Raw genomic sequence first — 15,469 nt, 5'->3', positions numbered from 1 at the left:
TGAAAGACGTGACGAATTCTCCCAACTAGTGAAAGATATTTGTCATAAACTCATAAAACTAAAGAGCGCATAATTGGATTGAAAAGTGAGCCAGCTGGTTTGATGGCGAAAGTATTCGCACGTATAAATGTCCATTTTAACTGTTAATAATGTAAGTTTTCATATGCCGCCCCTACTAAAGAGAATTGAATAATTAAATGAAAACTATCTTTCAGCCATTATATATTATGTATTATAATATGTAATAAGTAAGGTCAATCACGCTTTTCTATTCTGAAACGCATTATCAAAACAACTATAACAAGATTAAGTTTTCTTTTTTTGAATATATCCTGTTAATTTTTACATATATTCGTGCAAATGCTTTGGATGAATTTGCAATCTAATATATATAAGAGTATGAAAAAATAGCGAAATTCCGGATCGAAAGTATATAAAATGTCATTAAACAGGCTTAAACAGTCTGAAACAGTTGTAAACACTTTGAAAAAATAGCCAAATTCCAGATCGAAAGGATAAAAAATCTTATGAAACAGTCTTAAACAGTCTTAAACGCTTGTAAACATTTTCAAAAAATAGCGAAATCCCGGATCGAAAGCATTTAAAATGTAGTTAAACAGTCTTAAACACTCTTAAGCAGTTGTAAACACTTTGAATTAATGGCGAAATCCCGGATCGAAAGCATATAAAATGTCGTTAAACAGTTTTAAACACTCTTAAGCAGTTGTAAATAGTTATAAACACTTTGAAAAAATTGCGATGTAAAGATGTTTAAAATTTTTTTGAATTACTCTCAGATGTTTGAAATTTTTTTGATTTACCTTCGATTTGTCGGAAATTGTGAAGCATAAGTAAAAATAAAATGAAATAAAAAATAATATGAAAAAAGAACTTTATTATTAATCTCCAAAATTAATATTTTAATTAAACTACTTCTTGAAATTATTCTATGAACTCTCTATTCTCTTTCATTTATATTCAACTTTATGTTTATAAGTATAAAACATCCTTTTAGCAATAGGATTAATTTTATTAATTCAAACAACAATGATCTGTTTAACTGCAGGATTAGTTTCTAACACTTTTCGATTTTCATACATTTTATTTTTAGTATCTCTAGGAGGTATATTAGTATTATTTATTTATGTCACTTCTCTAGCTTCTGATGAAATATTTTCACTTTCAATTAAAATTTTACAATTATCTTTATTATTATTATTAATAATATTAATTGCTAACTGAATAACTGATTCTAATATATTTCAACTAATAAATTTAAAAAATAAATTAACTATATATTAACTATTAACTATATATCTTCATATATATTAGAAAATTCATTAACTGTTAATAAATTATATAATTATCCTACAAATTTTATCACAATTTTAGTGATATATTATTTATTAATTACCTTAAGTGCCGTAGTAAAAGGTGTAAAAGATGTTAACCTAATATTTAGAAGATATACCTCCAAATCAATTTCGAGACCACTATCATCAGTACTATCTAAATCACCACTCTCAATACTATTTTCCCAATCAGATAATTCCTCCTCTTCATCTACTTCAAAATAGTCCAAGTTGCCGATTACTGCCGCAAATTTTTGTTCCAATAATTCATTTGTTCGGTCATTTCAATCTTCACAGTGGTTAAGAAAACATATTAAGTCAACATCCAAAAAAAAAAAAAATTTTTAAATGTTGCATGAGGTTAGATTGTTAGCCTGCCATTCAAAGGAATGATCGTAAATCTTTGAGTGTTTTAGGTGGCGGGAAGTCATTTGTGTTTTCGCGGCGATATCTCTGAATATACAACAACGTGTTCACCCTATTTTTGGACTGTAACCGGTCTGCCATTCCACTGTCTACAGGTGTTTACGATACAGAAACCAATTGGAGGTTGCTTAATTACGACCGCCAATTCCATTATATATCTCAATCAAAGTCGCCATATGGTGTCTCGTTAAGTAGTTCAGCAGATCACAGTAAAAATTTTCCATTAAAACCGAAGGACGGTGTACGTATCAGTTTAGATGCTGCCAGTATCTCATTTATTGATGTTGATAAATCGGTAGTATCGCTACGTACTGGTATTATTTCCTTACATCTGATCAATTTACTTTGGATACTACGAATCAATTTCCATTCTTATCGTCCCAGTATGCAATTATATGTGCTTCATTTGAATCGTTGTTAACTTCAAATAGAGTCTCGACCAACGTACTATATGCAAGATCTCATACAAAGCTTATTTTAAAAAGAAAGTGCTTCTCCGAAATAGCTTGACCTGGACCTCGAAATATCTCACGCCGTCCTTTTCAGCAGAAGATGTTCATGCAGCATTAAGAAAGTGTACGAGATTTGCTACGCGGCCATGAGACAACATATGGTCGAGAAAATGTAGGCAAGCGCGTGTAGACGACCATAGTGGTAGGATCGTGCAGCAGCGGCGTGGTGCGCCGCACAAATTTACTTTATATCAACATAACGTCCTTCTAAGGTAAATATATGTAGATATATTTCAAAGTGTAACATGTATTCATTTGTTTCTATTCAATTTTTAGCCGAGATATGCCTCCGCGCGTCCAGCCGTCAGCGCTTCCTCGCAATTTCTTATATGACGATATACAACCCGTACGTGCTACTCTTATGCAAGCCCACTGGAAGATTTTACGCAACCCTGACAATCCAACTTTAGTCGCTTTCCGTTTCTTGGGTAAATTTGGTGGAGGTAATTGTAAAACAATGATTGAACTTCAATGTACGCAATATGTTAACAGCGAAATTCAACCTACTGCTGATGGTAGGCAATCATTTAAAACATATCTTATTTTTACCGCGAAGCGATGACGCTGGCGATAACACAGATAACAGTTTGCAATCCTATAACGATTTGCATTTTCGCTATCTTTACATGGCAGCGATAGAAAATAAATATATTATTTTATTATTAGACGTAGGATCAGGGATGAGTACAAAACTATGGGAAGTGGCAAACAGTACGGCATGTGTTTTAAAACAAAATCCGTTAATATTATTCAATCCTATCCCATAATTTTTTCTTCTATTTTTCTACAGTAACCAATATCTTGCATTTATTATCTTCCAATGACTTAATTTCTCTGGTTTTGGTATCCGAAGCGAAAAATATGTTATTGTTATAAGCTTCTGCTCAAGACTCTGCCCACGGCTTATATAAAGCCACGAGAACGTAAAGAAGACATTCTTAGTTTTATCAACAACTTATCTCTAAGCAAAACTCTCACCAATCAATCTTTGGGTTTTGAATTTGACTTTAAAATGTTGGCATGACTTCAAAATTTGAGTTTAATTTCCTTAAAAAGCCAGCCCATCGAATTTGTGTACATAACACCTGGATTATTAAACAACTTTTCCGATGCTAAACACATATTGGCTGCATTCAGTTATAATTAACGCTTGTGCTGTGGTTTTGGGTAAATTGTTGCTTTTAAAATTTTTCTTAGTAATTCTTGCTTTTATTATGATTTTAAATACTTTCAGGTGAGAAACGTGTTATGTATGAAAAGCAATTTCTTAGTGATATAGCCAACCCAAATTATTCCGAATACGAGTCGTTCAAATCGAATCTATCATTAGATGGAAAGTTTTTTACTTTAACTAAAAGGCAATCGGAAAAGTTCTTAAAAGTAGCCGCTGGCGCATTCGCAAAAGATTTCCGTGAACCATTTCTAGCGAAGTCTCGGCAAGTAAACACAGCAATATTTTCTAAAAAATGCAAAGGTATATTTATTCATATATTTCACTCCATCAAATTAAATATTGTTATCTTTATGATCTGCAGATTCTTTGGTTTCCATAACTCATACCGTACCCCTTTTGGTAATGTGGGCGTTGATCTTTATCTCTCCGATTTAACAGAGGACGTTTTAAGTTATCAACAGCAACAGAATCATCAATGAAAAAGTTTACGCTTTCCTCTTGGAAACGAACGGTAATATTTTAGTTCATCATGTCTTAGCACAACTCTATACGCAAAATTAAGCACCATTTCCAGTCGACATTGGATATTTAGAAAATTCCACCGATTTTTTCAAAATCAGACAACGTCTATTGCAAGTAGAAAGCGGCCTCAGTGCATTTATAGCCCTGTCTTACAAATGCCAGCTTCTTTGCCGTTAACTTTGGAACAATTTAACAAACATGCAAATTTACCTTCATATTCAATGCCAAGAAATGATCTTGAGGACCCGCAATGAACTTAATGTATCATCGTTTAGATTTATTACTTTCACGAGGATCTGTTACCCTTTGCAGGTATTTTCGACAATTAGCTACCATGGGTAAGAAAACGACAATTTGCAATATGTTTACATTTTCTTTTCACTTCCAGATGGCGCAAACTGATTCCTAAGCTCCATCGCTTTTGAGTCGCCTTTCACTTTTCTCTACAACAATCGCATGAGTTCTGTTCAAAATCAAATGCGTACGACTTCGTGTGCAATTGCTTATTGGATTCTTGGACAGGATTTGATTGAAAGATAAAAGTCTTGGATATTGGTAGTTGCTTTAATCCATTTGCTTAAGTACCATATTTTGAAGTGACAGCTGTTGACTTGTGTCCAGCTACTGATGATGTTCTATAAACCGATTTTCTAAATGTTCAAATCAAGTCCATGGAAAATCCTAAAGTTGGGTTGGATAATAATACACTGACCTATTTACCGACTGTATATTACGAATGTGTTGTGTTCAGCTTATTGCTCGAATATATGCCAAGTTCGGAGCAGCGCATCAATTGCTGCAGCAAGGCTTATGAACTCTTAAGACCAGAGGGCATCTTAATTATTATAACGTCTGACAGTGACCACGTTGGGAGAAACGCCGCTCTAATGAAGAACTGGCGTTACACCTTAAATTGTTTGGGTTTTATGCGTATACGTTTTGAAAAATTACCACATATTACATACTTGGTTTACCGCGCATCTGAAAGATGGTCCATTTTGCATAAGGAATCTAATGTGACTTTCAGTTTAAAAATAGAACAGGATAATAAATCTAAGACACTTGCTGTTCCATCCTGAAAAAAACGGAAAAGTGCATACTCTCCAGAAAAATGGAAGACTATCCTCGCGTGGATTTGTAAATTGATGAAGGCGTTATGGATATACCTCAATTATTTATTTCAATTTAAAATGAAGGTCGGACACCATAGAAACACTTAAAAACCAATACGCTGGGGCAAATGCATTATCTTCTAAACTTGACTGAGACGGTATTGCATGAGGTGTTAAGAGACAGCAGCACTAATAAAGCAGCAATAAAAATGTCTTCACTTTTTTAACAAATTCTTAAGTGAAACATAGGAAGTAATAAATTATTTTATAAGAAAATTGAGTTTTGGAATTTTTGATTTTTGGATTTTTGGGCGTAGAATACAAAAAGTAAAGGGCTTCACAATCTTTGGAACTGGAAAAGTGAGAATGGCGAGTATTCATAATTTTCTTACTTCTATTTAGAACGTTATCATCGATATTCGAATTCCTTATTTTCTGTTCTGAACTGTTTCGTCTTCTATAAATTTTATTCTTATATGGGATTTTTTTTTTATAAAATTACCGACGGATCGTAAATTGCAGCAACATTTAAAAAATTATCATGATCCACAAAAACTATTTATATGTGATAAGTGCGGTAAAATTTTTAAAAAGTTACAATATAAAAAAACATAATGACATGGAGCATACTGAAAGTAAATTAACGCCGGAACCGCAACAATGCAAGCTTTGTGCTGCATGGTATCGTCATTTGGCTGGTTTGAAAACGCACATGAAAAACATCCATGAGAATACAAGCGATGAACATCATTGTCATATATGCAGTAAAGTATCGACTACCGAGAGAGCTCTAAAGCGTCATATATACTTGAATCATAACTGTGTCCGCTTTTAAGCGTGGCCAAGATTTAAGGGTTAGTTTTACTTTAATTTTTTCTGTCTTTTTCTATAAGAGTTGTTTTCTTTTATAGGAACATATTTCAGCACATACGGGTGAGGCGTTGTACACTTGCCCCGATTGTCCATTGACTTTTGCGTCCAGTGCCGATATGTATAAACATCGGCAACGTTTACACAAAACTGAATATGAAGCAGATCGTTAACAAGCCATTCCGCCGAATATCATAAAACAAGCAAAGACTGGTACAAGCAAAGTTCGTTCTTTTGGTGTATCTAATGCTCTTGCAAATCCGCAGATAGTAATAAATTAGTTTTTACTATGGCACACATTGAAAAGTTATAGTATACATTAAATCCCGTGAGACTAAAACGAAATTTCAAATTATATATTGTAGACGTGAAAGGGAATTACTGAAAGATAAAGCGGGGGGTAAATACGAACGTAAAAGTTCAGCACCTATACCAAATTTCTTTAAACTAAGTTTCTCGACTTCTCCTTCTTCGCCGACACAACATAATAACAGAAACTTAAAGGCAGGGGGCGGCAAAGGCAAGAAGTTACTTGGATCTCCCTTGCTACATAGTATTATGTTCGGCCATCATCATGATGACAGTAATAAATTTGAAACCCTTCATTTAATTGTATGAAAAAAACAGTAACTTGCTTACATATAATTTTTGCTTAAATAAAATTGAAATAGCAAGATTTTGTTTGTATAATAAAAAAACGAGTATAATTTCTTTTTGTGCCATTTTTACCAAAAGATTTCAGATTAGTTCATCCTTTGTAGCACGCATTAAAATATTGTATACCATTTATTTATTGAAATGCTTTTGGGCATATGTGCCCATAGCCTGCCGCCAATAATAGAGCTCCTGATTGTGTTTACTTATCGTCGTATTCGGGGTCTTGTATTAAAGGCATGATAAAACTCTACGACCGATTCCGATTTACCTATAAATGTGAGAATAAGCATGAGCGTATATGTTTGTTTACTTTTTTCAATAATGCCTTTAGAGAAAATAGCGTATATGTTCTCAGTATTTTAAACATTTTGTTAATGTTTCCTGATTAGTTTTATTCAATTTTTAGAGACCTGGCGTTCGATTTTCGCATATTTTTGGACATTTTGTGTTAATTGTTCGCATATATTCGTACAAGTGTTTTTATATAATATATAATTTTATATATATAAATGTATAAAAAACAGCATTTATCTCCCCTGGAACGTCTCCTGACTAGTTTTATTCAATTGGTGAAGAAGCAGCGCAATGAATAACAATAATAAAATACAATAGGTATGTTTTAATAATTTATTAAAATTTATATTAATATTTTTCTTTCTTTTCGGACGAACTTGTAGCAAAAACCAATATGTCATTAGGTAAGCTTTTCTTATTTACTATAATTTCAAATAATATATGCTTATTTTTTACAGACGAAATCATAAATTTAAAAACCAAACAGAAGAAGTCTTCCAGAGGTAGAAAAACAAAGAAAAGGATGAGTTAGGTAACCAAAAACATGAAGGTGACGATGATAAGATGAGTAACTTGTTGATATTTTTATTCTCAACGTGTTGTTGGTGTAATGTGAAGAAATAACGCAGGTGTGCAATAGATTTACATTATAAAGAAAATTTGTGCAGAAGTTAGAAATGGAAACTGAAAGTTTCATTTACTGTAAGCAAACATTGAAGTTCGTCTATAATAACTTAACAAACACATACTCAATCATTCACTCACTAGTTTTTTCACTCATTCATTTATTCATTTCTCCCTATGTTCAATATTTTCTCATTATTCACTCCCCCACTCATTCACACATTTACTCATTTGTTCATTCTTTTATTTATTCGCATTCATTATATTAAATAAAAAAAAGAAAAGTAGTTCCAATGAGACACAAAAATATATGAAAATATTGCAACTCACCAATGGATCCTGAAGAAGTCTTCTCCCCCAATCTGCTGTTGTGGACAAACTCTTACTATAAAGCACATTCTCTGCGACTGCCTCAACTTTTCCTTGGCTAGAAGTATTGCATTTGGAACGATTAAGCCTTTGTAGATTCTACAATCAACTTCAGAACAGAATATCAATTCAATATTTTACTTTATTAATACTACTAAGCTTATTATCTAATATCCATTTTTTTAAATTAGAGCCGATAGCCTGTGTTGCTAGTGCTCAATGTCTCTTTTTTAGTCTAAGAATTCAATTCATTAGTCTAAAATTAAAATAATAATAATAATAATAATAATATGAAAAGTATTTCATTTGTCGATAATTCAATTTTTCAAATTATCCCATAATATCACAAGTTTTCTACTAAACTCAGTGAAAAGCTTTGAAAAGTCAATGTCCCGCTGCCTGCAGTCGGGCCATTAGAAAGTTTTAGGACTGCGTCTGCAGCACAACCAATAATACCTGCAGATTTTGCATGACAATAACGATTGCAAAGCCAACAAGTAATGAACCGCTTAGGATCGGGACCTGCTTCTGTGCGACAAGACGTAAACAAACACCGAATATCAGAAAGTAAGAGGCAAAATAGAGTTTGTGAAGATATAAAGAACAAAAAATTTTGCAAAAATGTCTCTTAAATTAGAACGCAAATTTTGCACAATTGAAAACACGGCAAACAAACTATAAACGCCGCAAAGCAAGGTAGATGTGGCTAGAACACGGCAAAAACAAGAAGGACATTTGTTGACGAAAGCCTTAATTGCTGATCGCAAAAACCAAAAACATATCAACGCAAAACTTCAGTGTATTTTAATAATTTCGGACTCTTTTATAATTAAGTAAGCAATAAAGCCGTCTAAAGCAGTAAAATAAAAAAAGAGTTACAAAATTTTTATTTATACACAACTAAAAAAAAGGGTTCAGATCGCGCCCGCAGAGTTACCAAACTGCGGCTCTAAAAGCGAAATTACAGTCATTCTATTTGTACATTAGGTGCTTCTATATTCTCCCTTCGTCAGATCTCATAACTTATACGAGTCATGAAGTCCAGGGATTCAATCTTATTACTGACTGATTTCAACGTACCTGATGTTAGAAGGTTTTTAATTAGGATCTTAGTTATTTTATACCGTCGTCGATGCCGTTAGCATACAATGACTCTGTTGAACCCATGAATTCGGCCTTATGCAATGTAACTACATTTATAATGTGAAGGTGCGTGTCATTGTTCCAAACGATACAAATATGCCCGGGAAAATCCATTCGTTTTACTGCAGGATGACTATCACTCTATGTTGTTGCTAAGAATAATCGAGTGATACGCATTGCAAGGCTTTTAAAAAGACCTCTTCTATGTTCAGCAAAATCAATTTTCAAAAACTGAGAGAGTTTTTCTTTCCTTCGACAGTTGTCGATAGTACCAGGGGTCGTCTGCTTGCCCGACATCAGTGTAGTCAGTTACCCACGAGGTCCAGTACACAGCCAGTAGGTTGTCGAAAAGCCAAGGATAGCGCAGTGTGATGAGCACCTGACATATGTTGGGTTAATTACTTCTTCTAATGCAATAAATCCAAGGGGGAGAGTGGTAGGGGTTGCTTACCCGGAAGTACAGAAAATCCAAAATGTAAGTATGAAGCTATGATCATAACGACACCATAATTCCAAAGCATGCTAAGAACTATGGAATCCACGGGGGCCAGGTGGGTCACTCGCAAAGTTAGCAATACCCTGCTTAGGCGGTTAAAGGTGACAGCATTGGTTGATGCATGCAAAGGTTCTCCGGGGGAACGCTTGCATATTGGCATGTCTTTTACAAATTTAATTGGAAGCTGGTATATCCAATCACATTTTGAAAACAGCAGGGTAACCATTGTGTGAGGGTTGATGTTATCTCAAAATGCGCAGGAATTAAATAATTAGAGGTCCTTGGTAGACCTCATCTTGCCCAGAAGAGAAGGGTTGGTACATATCTAAATTTACAATGTGGTACTTGGCATAGGCCCGATCTTCTGTAGAATTGTCTTGCAAGGCTGAGGGTTGTCCAATTTGACTATATTAACTGCCAATGGTTCTAGGGAACTCGTCTGATTAAGGCTCTATGTCAGATGCAGGCAACTTCACATATATTATGAAGTTGTTTGGAATCTCGATTAGAAAGATATTGATGCGTCAGTATCTTTTATGCACTGCAATCTGTGCCATGCGATTTGCAAAGCTGTTCCGATTGTATGCACTCCGCCAACTTGAAAGTGTCCGTTCTGCTTTAACAAGCAGTTGAGATCGCTGCGAAAGAGAAGAAGTGAATTCAATGAATTCAAGGGTAGTGGCTTAGTCATTGACCACCTAGTATATTCTAAAGCTAGGCGGGAATGTGGTACCCTCAACAAGACATGTTACGCTAAAATATACGTTCTACGGGTTCTTAATTAATTGGGGACGTTAAGAGATATTGTAAATTTTAAACATGAAGCGAAAGGTGGGGGTGCCCCATTTGTTACGCTATAAGGCGATAAGAAAGCCTCGAAAGGAGCGCAATTTCACACTATTTTTAAAGATCGTACTCGTTCTTAAATTGGTAGACAGAAATTCTTTCATATGTCATCAGAGAACTTGATATTTGACCGGCTGGTATTCGCCCTAGGTACCAACGATGTGCTGACCTCTTCTGTGTGCCATAACAGGTATATTTAATAATAGCTTGAGGAAAGGCTACTTTTCTTTCTCATGGAAGTTTAATTATAAGAGTCTCTCAGGGAATATTATCGGGAATGATAGAGCAATTGTCTAGTTTGGTGCATAGCCAAAGTTGTTGGAAGCTTTCGTTACTAAGCAACTTATATTGGCGGTTGCGTCGATAATTTCTCCGTGCCAAGTTGTTAGTACTTACTGGTGATGCCTTCAAAAGATTCGAGGAGTACAAAAAGATTGGCATAATTTACACTGATTTTTCAAAATCAGTTGACAAAGTGGAATATAATTTATTGATTTTTAATTTAAAATATCTTGGCTTCGCTGATAACTTGGTTTTATGTTTACGGTCTTATCTAACGGGTCGTTCTCAAAGGGTTCTTCTTAATTTTTTCTCGCTCAACTCCTGAGTTATCTGGCGTCCCACACGTAAGTTATCTTCGTTTGTCTCTATTACTAAACAATTTCCCTCGTTGTATTCACAAGTCTAGAGTTCTAATTTTTCCAGATGACTTAAATATTTACCATTCTTTCAATGCGGTAATTCCCTCCAGATCGATCTGAATAATTTGGTCCCCTGGTCAGATATCGACGGCAAACCGTTGTATTTAAAGTAATGTTAAAAATGATGATTTTCGCGGGTAAGCTTGCTGTCTGTTTCGTATGTAAATAATTACATAATAGAGAGTGGATTATGAATTAGTAATAATCATTGAATCCCAAGGTCGGGTAGCTTTTATGGGTTTCCTTAACAAAATGGTCTAAAGAGTTTGATAAATCGTGTACTGCGAACAGTTTACATACGTGCTTCGTTAAGCTAGTCCTACAATACTCAATACTTGTGTGAGAAAATAGGTTAAAGCTTATTAATTTACCGTCACTTCGGAAAACAAGGAATATGTTGGGCATTTTATTTATGGTTAAATTAATGAAGGGGTTGTTTCCACCTAAGGATTATTGGACCACGTTTCTTTCAATATCTCATCTAGGATTCTTAGGCAGTATGTCTCTTTGCATCTCGAACACTATCGAAACTAATTATCTTTTGTTTAATCCATTTCACGTCTTATATGTAATTTTAAACGAAAATTACAAGAATTTGGACATATTATTTTGTTCCTACAATGCAGTAAAAAAAAAACATGTGGAGGCGATGGGCGAAACTTTAAGGTAATACTATTTACCATATGTTTGCTGCTTGATGTTCTGAAAGATATTCTTTGATATATAATGTCGTAGCTTTAACACTTAGACTTAACTTTACCTTGTCAATAGTTTAAGTTAAAAATATTCTAAGCAACAATTTGTCTACCTTCAAACTATAAACTGTTAACTTTGTTGTGCTTTGTTGGTTTTCTCTAGAATTGTGTAAAATTTAAGTCCTTAAGTCTTAAGGGTGTTGCCTAATATGACTAAATATATAATTGTAGCTAGAAAGGAACAAATAAATAACTATAGAGAAAGATGTTCGTCGCTTATCCCAGTTGACTTCTTACCACAATTTGGTAAGCGTTTTATGAACGACGACAGAATATTCGGTTAACCCTGTTGTGTATTCACAACCCATCAGCCTATGTGTATTTTCTATTGAGCAGCAATATTGCGCGAATTACCTATACTAGCAAGAAAGGTAATCAAAGTAAAAGCTTTCTTCTAAAATTAAAGACTCAGATAACTGCTTGCCACCGTGAAGTCCGTGACCGAATGCGTGGTTTCCGGCTAATTCTCGTCGGCAATAGTCCGACGTATCGATACTCGAATGTGTTTGTTCTTTCAATTACTTTAAAGTCGTGCGTGCTCCTGTAAGCACGATTTATTTTGCACAATGACTTAAATAACTTTTACAGAATTGGTTAAATCATTGTTTGTATATTTGATTTACATATAGTGAGTATTCTATAACCGAATGAATTTTGACCAGCCTATCTACTCGCTTCCTTTGTCAAAGTCGGGATTATATTTATAAAATTTCGTTGCGACAATCAACCAATTCGTTCGAAAATTTTTTCATATTACCCTTGTCACGCGTACACCAGTAATTGTATGTATGCTTCTTAGAGTTTGCGAAGTAGAGCGTTCTTAGTAAATAGGAGGTCCGTCTTACGTTCAAAAATCAACCAACCGTCTCGAAAAATGGAAAACTATATTAAAACAAGTAAGAGAATATGAGTTACCATTATGTTTTCGCTTTCTTTCTAATCTCGAAATTCTTTGATTTGATACCCATATAACAAGTATTATTAAGAAAACGTTAATCACAATGTCTATCATATTCAGTTTAGTCTAACCCATTTTTAGACAGATGATATATCTTTCTTCATAATTTCATTTATAATTTCTTTTCACATCTTAAGTTTCACCTACGGCTTCTTTCCGCAAATTAAGTTCTACCTCCGAGTTCTTCTTCGTTAAGGGAGGAAGAGACAAGTAAGAAAGTTATATTCAGCGCGGGCCGAATCTCACACACCCAAAATCGTGCTTTCGCATTCTACTCTCCATGCTGTTTTATTTGATACCCATCTCGCTGATATTATTAAGAAAAAATTAACCCACTAGTGCCATGGTGACCGCCTATTGATTTTAGGACAAACGCGCTTCTCGGCAGATTCATTCATCATTACGTCTTTACTTTATGCATAATTCGTGGAATCTCACTCATCTCCGATTATAATCGACATAATGTAGCTGAATTGTGGCAAAGCGGCAATGAATGTTTCTAAAAAGGGGGCATGAAAAAATTGATAGAAGCATCAAAAAAAATTCATTAAAAAAATTTGTAGAAGACATTTATAGAATATGGAAAACCTTATTAAAGCAAAACAAATAAAATGAGAATCTTTTTTTTTACCTCATGTTAAAACAAATTTCGTATAAAAAGAAAATTAGATGTATATATACTTTTGTGCTCACGTTCCTGTGAGTAGAAAATGTTGATACAAACAGATTGCCTGAGGTATAAGAATCACGGACAATGGTGGCAAAGACGAAGGTATCGGTTAATTATGGGATTAATTGGACACGGCTCTAGTAGACAAAAATGTACGATGAGTCCAATGTAGCATACCTACTTATTATCTCTCCGGCAATACCATTTTAACGGCTAATTCAATTTAACATATTAAGAATCAATTAGCATTAAAAAAAAAATTGAAAGAAAAAGGAATAGAAAGTACTATTAAACTATTAGCGAAGTAAAGCGTTTTTATCTATATTTGTTTGCGATTATTATTTGAAGATAATGTTTACTATAATTATACATATTCATAATATAAAGAATCTAAAATAATTGAATATATAAATTTACTCATTCGACGAAATTAAATTCTCACGATGAATGCGTATTCTTGACAAAAATTAATTTGGGGGAAAAAATAACAAATTTTGAATACTAATTTTATGTAGCAAACAATTAAATAAATCGGGTTTTTTTACTGTCGCCTCCTTCTTTGTTTTTTATTTAAGTTGTATTTGCCTATATCATATCACTTTAGGAGCTCATTTTTTTCTTTATTAAGTTTTTATTTGGTTTTTCTTTTTTTTCCTCCCAATAAACGAATGTTTTCTCTACTTTTCTTTTATGTTCAAATATGGGAAGCTTCGCAGTTTTTTTCCATACAACGCAAATTGACATAATCAAACTTCTTTTCTCTGAAACACCTTTATCTTTTCTTGATTTTTTTTTCCTGAGGACGTTTAATAATCTTTAATTTTAACACGTTTTCTCTATTCCAAGTCAACAAAGCAATCAATTAATTTTGTATTTTAGAAGTCTCTTTCTTTCCAAAAAAAAATGAAGCAATTAATTATTAATTTTAACACGGCTTATTTCAATAATATTATCCTTTTAAAGTTCGATATTATATATTTTCTTTTTGGATCCACTCAGCCAAAGGAGAAAAGCCATACCATTTCATTTCGATTCGAAATTTGTAATTTTTTTTTATTTTTTTACCTTCAAAAAAAAAATTTTTTTTCCTCTGTAACAACTTGGTAAAATAAATTCAAAGTACACTTTTTACGATAGACTACTACTCATACCATGACCCAGTCTGGAAAACGTCGATTTATACTTGGTATCTCATTCTTGATCAATGGAGCTATTGGCTCAGAAGCTCTTTTGAATGTAATTTACATTAATGGTCCCGCGCGATTACCTAGAAGTTATCAGTTGTTAAATCTTAGTCAGTGTAAAAACAAACAAATTAATAACCCCGCCTCCGGTTCTTAGCACCAATTTAAACTTAACTGTTCATAACCTGATATTTATGATTAGTATAGAATCAACTCTGCTAAGGCTTCGTTCATTACCGATAACGGACCTTGATGATAATGACATATAAATGGGTGAGTGATCTATTGGTGAGCTTGGTGTTAATAAAGTCTCAAAACTCGGTGTAAAGAGTCAGGATGGTGCTTAAGTTTTCTTTAAATACATTTTTTAGAAACATTCGTTTAAAGATGTAGATTTAAATACTTTGGGTTAAGTTTTGTGGTGTTAGAATGTTGCATTATTATTGTCTGTTTAATTGTTAATTAGCCTAACAGTTTTATTTTAATGCAACTATAATACGGAATTTGTGAGATAAAATCAATGACCTTCAAAATTAAACTTATTCAGATTCAACTTAGACATCAGAAAGAAAGGACACATCTAAATCAATAAGCATATACTTAGCAGCAAAATCATAAAGCATTATAAATCTATCTGTCGGAAATGGCTCTACCCGAAAAGTTTTCCACTAAAGGTGCATTTATTAGGTGTTCTTGTTGTGCAGTTGCTTGTATTAAAAGTTTTTGCTATCTCTTTCTCTCCCTACTTTTTTAACAGTTTAATAAACATTGACCACAAATCTTCGTCTTTATTTTTAATAAAAA

The 15,469-nt window shown here is 33.5% G+C and overlaps 1 long non-coding RNA gene and 1 pseudogene across 1 annotated transcript; one reads left to right on the top strand and one right to left on the bottom strand.

Moving 5' to 3' along the window:
• Positions 1-2,573: 2,573 nt before the first annotated feature.
• On the top strand, positions 2,574-5,303 carry LOC119640289 (annotated as a pseudogene).
• Positions 5,304-8,202: 2,899 nt separating this feature from the next.
• Positions 8,203-11,242, bottom strand: LOC119640303. The gene is made up of 3 exons (XR_005247645.1): positions 11,120-11,242; positions 9,507-10,189; positions 8,203-9,434 (listed from the first exon to the last, which is right to left on the bottom strand). It is a non-coding gene; the product is annotated as an uncharacterized LOC119640303 (long non-coding RNA).
• Between the last annotated feature and the right edge of the window lie 4,227 nt (positions 11,243-15,469).

Source organism: Glossina fuscipes, unplaced genomic scaffold, assembly GCF_014805625.2.
Source record: "Glossina fuscipes isolate IAEA_lab_2018 unplaced genomic scaffold, Yale_Gfus_2 117, whole genome shotgun sequence".
NCBI classification, from domain to species: domain Eukaryota; kingdom Metazoa; phylum Arthropoda; class Insecta; order Diptera; family Glossinidae; genus Glossina; species Glossina fuscipes.
This window is presented reverse-complemented; position numbering and strand designations above follow the sequence as displayed.